We start from the raw sequence: 5,140 nt of genomic DNA on the forward strand, positions 1-5,140 counted from the left end.
TGGGGATTCGAACCCGCCACCTTAGGTGTACGTGGCTGGCGCCTTAGCCGATTGAGCTGTAGGTGCCGAGCCGGTGGGAAAGATTTAAACAGTGAAAACGAAGTCTGGCTCCGAAGGAAAACTGGAGGCGTCCGCGTCCTGCCCGGGACAGTGACAGCCAGGCAACTCCAATATTTTGGAAAGTTCACCCGTGCTCCTTTGTGGGAGAATAATAAAGTTCACGGGCGTGTTTACTTTCCGGTGTTTCTTACTGACCAATTGCAGAGGGAGGGAAAGCGGCGCCCTTTCCCGCGGTGATCTGACCGCTGGCCGCTGGAAAGGACGCTCTGCGAGATCAGGCGCATCTGGTTCCAATTGCCTTTTCTGCTGTTCGTCTAAAGCTAACCTTCCAGCGGCTGCTTGGGAGGTGATGCGCCCCGCCGGCACCTGCAGTCTTTACTGTCTTGTCTGCGGCCCTCGCCTTTCTCCGCAGGTGTGGGACGGTGCACCCTTAACCTCAAGCCCTCAACGGCCCGAGACGGGGCTGCTACCTGCCAGCTCCGAGCGGACGCATTACGACCCAGCCAACTGGCCCCGAGATCTTCCGTCCACTGCCACTTCCCGTCTGTGGTTTCTTGCCTCCTGTTGTCTCCTCCTGGTCTGTTTCTACAGCCCATCTTCATGCTGTGATGGAGTGCTGGCTGGTCACTGTGCCTGCTGGTCCTGGCTGACACTCTGTCCTGACGAGCTGCGCTCCCATCATGGCCTGGATAAATTCTGCTGATGAGTGCACCGAAGGTTGGGTCTGGCCTTCCTCGTCTTTGAGAAACAAGCGTTTTCCAGCAGATAGGACTTTGTTTTTGAAACAGAGTTTCTGTCACCCTGGGTAGAGTGCTGGTGGCATCATTATAGCTCACAGCACCCTCAAACTCTGGGACTTGAGAGCGCAGTGGCTCATGCCTGTAATCCCAGCACTCTGGAAGGCCAAGGCAGGCCGACTGTCTGAGCTCAGAAGTTCAAGACCAGCCTGGGCAAGAGTGAGACTGGGTCTTTAAATATAGCTCCTGTAGTCCCAGCTACCTGGAAAGCTGAGCAAGAGGATCACTTGGACCCAAGAATTTGATGTTGCTACGAGCTATGATGCCACTGCTTTCTACCCTGGGTGACAGAGTGAGAGTTTGTCTCAAAACAACAACAACAACAACAAAAATCAAAAAAACTCCTGGTTCAGGTGACTTTCTCTCAAAAAAAAAAAAAAAAATTTAAAAACTCTTGAGCTCAAGGGACGCTCCTGCCTCAGCCTCCTGTGTAGCTGGGACTACAGGTGCCTATCACAACGCCTGGCTAGTTTTTCTATGTTTAGTAGAGACGGGGCCTCACTCTTGCTCAAGTTGGTCTGGGACTAGTGATTTCAGGCAATCCACCTGCCTCGGCCTCCCAGAGTGCTGGGATCACAGGCGTGAGCCACCGCACCTGGTCAATGTTCTTTCTTTTTTTTTTTGCCTTTTTTTTGGCCGGGCTGGGTTTGAACCCGCCACCCCTGGTATACAGGGCGGCACCATACTGGTTGAGCCACAGGCACTGCCTCCCCACCCCCCCATAGGACATTCTTTATTGCCATGATAATGGAGTCTGCACAAAAATGGCACGACATTTCCTTTGTGTTCATGATACTCTCCAACATATCCAAACAAATGGATATGGCACATGGCACATTAATTACTGTGTGCACATGGAGGTGGAGACACAGTTTCCAAGCTGTCTGTTATTGCCTCCTGAGGTGTTCACTGTCGTTCATATAACCTGGGTTCCCCTGCTTTGTTTAATGGTTGGGTTCCATTTGTCTGTACAGCCTGAGATGTTGCAGGTCTGTGGCCAAAGCCAGAGCAAGACTCCGGTGTCAGCTGCTGCAGTAACCTGAGCTGCCACACGAGATCTAGACGAATGTTTTTAATACATTCCGAGTTCAACCAGTATTCCTTCAAATGTCGTCTCTCTCTTTTCCTGAAGCTCCCATCTTGCATGTGCTGGTCCACTCGCTGGCATCCCAGGCTTCTTTAGGCTTTCTTGGTTTTCTTCATTTTTTTTTCTGTTCCTTAGAATCTCTGTTGACCGATCTTCGAGTTTGCTAGCCTATTATTCTTCTGCCTGCTCAGATCTGATGTTGGAGCTGCCAAGTGAATGTTTCATTTCAGTTATTGTACTTTTTATAAGAAATTTTATATTATCCTTTTTTAAAAAATGCTTTAAATCTGTATTTGTTAAAAAAGTAATCATTTAATCTCTATTTCTTACAAAATTCATAATAGCTAATGTGAAGTCTATTCTACTTATTTATATATATATATATTTACTTATTTATCTCTTTTTTTGAGACAAAGTCTCACTTTGTGGCCTTTGTTAGAATGCTGGGGCATCATCATAGCTCACAGCAACCTTCACAGTGAAGTGAACCTCACAGCTCACTTCAGCTCAAATTCTTGGGCTGAAGTGATCCTCTCGCCTCAGCATCCTGAGTAGCTGAGATGCCAGGATAGTTTTTTTCTATTTTTAGCAGAGACAGGGTCTCGCTTTTGCTCAGGCTGGTCTCAAAGTTCTGAGCCCAGGCAATCCACCACCTCAGCCTCCCAGAGTGCTGAGATCACAGGCGTGAGCCACTGTGCCCAGTCAAGTCTACCTACTAATTCCAACATCTGAACATCTCAGGGCCAGTTTCATTAGACTGTTTTATTTGCTGTGTAGAGGCCACAATCCCCTACTTCTTTTGTTTTTTTGCACATTTCTTAATATTTGTTGAAAACTGAAAATATTAGACACACATGTATTTTAATATTTATATTAGACCTACAGATATCTTTGAAATCTCATCCACATTTCCCAATATTTGTTGAAAACTGGAAATAGTAGACATACACATACTTTGATACCTTTGAAATCTGATCGTCCTTCTCTCCACACTGTTTATTGTTGAATTTATTCCTGCTGTCGAGGGTAGGTTTTGTTTATTTGTCTAACGGCCCTCCTGGCCCAGTCCAGCAGTCCTTGCTCTCCCTGTACTGAAGTCTTTGTTTCAGCCCCTTTTGCTTTTAATCCTGGCTTCCTAGTGGCCTCTCTGTGTCAGCATAGCTTAGGGGGGAGCCGATGATTGGTCACAATTTCCTTAGATGCTTCAAGGCAGTAAGTTTTCTGGCCTTGCGTGGGGATCTGTGTGTGGTTTAGGGCGCACCTTCAACGTTAAGCAGTGCTGGGGGTCACTGTGGGCCCTGACCTGAGTTGGGAGTTGACTGGAAGGATGACACTGGGGAGATAACAAGACTGTACACCAACTTAATGCATAAAGTTTGCAATCCAACCTCCCAGGGGTCTTTTATTAGGCTTAAAAAAATAGCAATAGAAGGAAAGCCCTACTCCAGGAAGGTGGGGTAATCTGGAACATAGGATAGAGGAATGTCTGAATGGAGTGATAATGTGTATTTAGAAAAGGGGAGGGCAAACAGGTCTCCTGTCTTTTTTTTTTTTTTTTTTGAGACAGAGCCTCAAGCTGTCCCCCTGGGTAGAGTGCCGTGGCATTACAGCTCACAGCAACCTCCAACTCCTGGGCTCAAGCGAGTCTCCTGCCTCAGCCTCCCAAGTAGCTGGGACCACAGGCGCCCGCCACAACGCCCGGCCATTTTTTGGTTGCAGCCGTCATTGTTGTTTGGCGGGTCCGGGCTGGGGATTCGAACCTGCCACCTTAGGTGTACGTGGCTGGCGCCTTAGCCGGTTGAGCTATAGGCGCCGAGCCAGGTCTCCTGTCTTAACTTCCCTAGTCTAAACTGCTGATCAGGAGTTGAAAGGATTTAGCCCCACTAAAGGGCTTACCCCAGCCCACCTGCTGACTCTCCGCTAGTGGGCAGGGTTGCAAAGACTTTGCCCTGTCAGGGGCACCTCCTGCCCCCTTCCATCTTTGGTGGTCTCCTCGAGCCCCCCCAGGGATGGCTCCTCTGCAGTTTTGCCCTGGATTGAGGCGCCCGATGGAGAGATCAGCCTACCTACCTTCTACAAAACAGGAGAAAAGTCTGATCTTTCCTTTTCTACTCTCACAGGGCCTCAAGGTCAGCCAGGGACGGGTAGGCAAGTAGGACTCTCTCTGCTTTCTTGACAGCTCCCACGACCCTGACTGCACACATAGGCTTCTAGAGCCTCAGGACCAGGTCAGAGATTTTCCTTGCCCATCATAAACTAGACCTGATTCCCTAGATCTTCCTTAACTCTTTTGGGCTGGTCTCATTCTTGCACCAACTGGTATCACTGTCTTGGGAAGTGGCAGTGATCATCTTCCTTGACTGATGCTAATTGCTGTTATTGACAATGCCCTTGGAGGAAACTTTCCCATGAAGCTCTAAGTCAGGTCAAATAGGGATGCAACCCTGAGGACGGGGTACTTTGTAGCGTTTCAGATTAAATAGTCCCTCTCTGTCTTCATGATTCCAGGGCGAGGAGCCCTTGGGGAGATAGGAATATCTCCAAGTTCACCTGGCAGAGCTCTCCTCTTACTGTACTTACTGGAGTTAAGTAGTTTTTCTTCAATAAACAGTTTTAATTTGCTGTATGCTTTTGGTTACAATTCCAGGGTTCTGAAATGTTTACTTGTTGGTTTTTGAGACAGGTTCTTACTCTTTTGCCCAGGCTGGAGTGCAATGGTATGATCATAGCTCACTGCAAACTCCAACTCCTGGGCACCAGTGATTCTACAACCTCAGCCTCCTGAGTAACTAAAACCACAGGCCGGCACCACCATGCCCAACTAACTTTTTACTTGTTTATATTTTATAGAAATAGGGTATGAAATACTTTCTTTTTGATGATCTTGCTAGTGTTTTCATTGCTCGTGGAGGGGAGAGGATTTAGTAAGGACCTCAGTCCATCTTAATGGGAGTCTCACATCTGTATTTGAGATTTTATCAAGTAAATTTACATGGTTTTCCTACCTAAAGGATCAGCCTGTCACTCAAGCCCAGACAACTGTCACTATGTGGGACTGTGTTCCCAGCGTGGTTAGGTCAACTATGGATAAATTTATAAATAAGAGGATGTTTTTATTTTATAAATTCTTTTTTTTCCTTTTTGAGACAGAGCCTCAAGCTGCCCCCCTGGATCTAGTGCCCCCCTGGATCTAGTG

Source organism: Otolemur garnettii, unplaced genomic scaffold (assembly GCF_000181295.1).
Source record: "Otolemur garnettii isolate 467f Iridium unplaced genomic scaffold, OtoGar3 scaffold00170, whole genome shotgun sequence".
In the NCBI taxonomy this organism is placed as follows: Eukaryota; Metazoa; Chordata; class Mammalia; order Primates; family Galagidae; genus Otolemur; species Otolemur garnettii.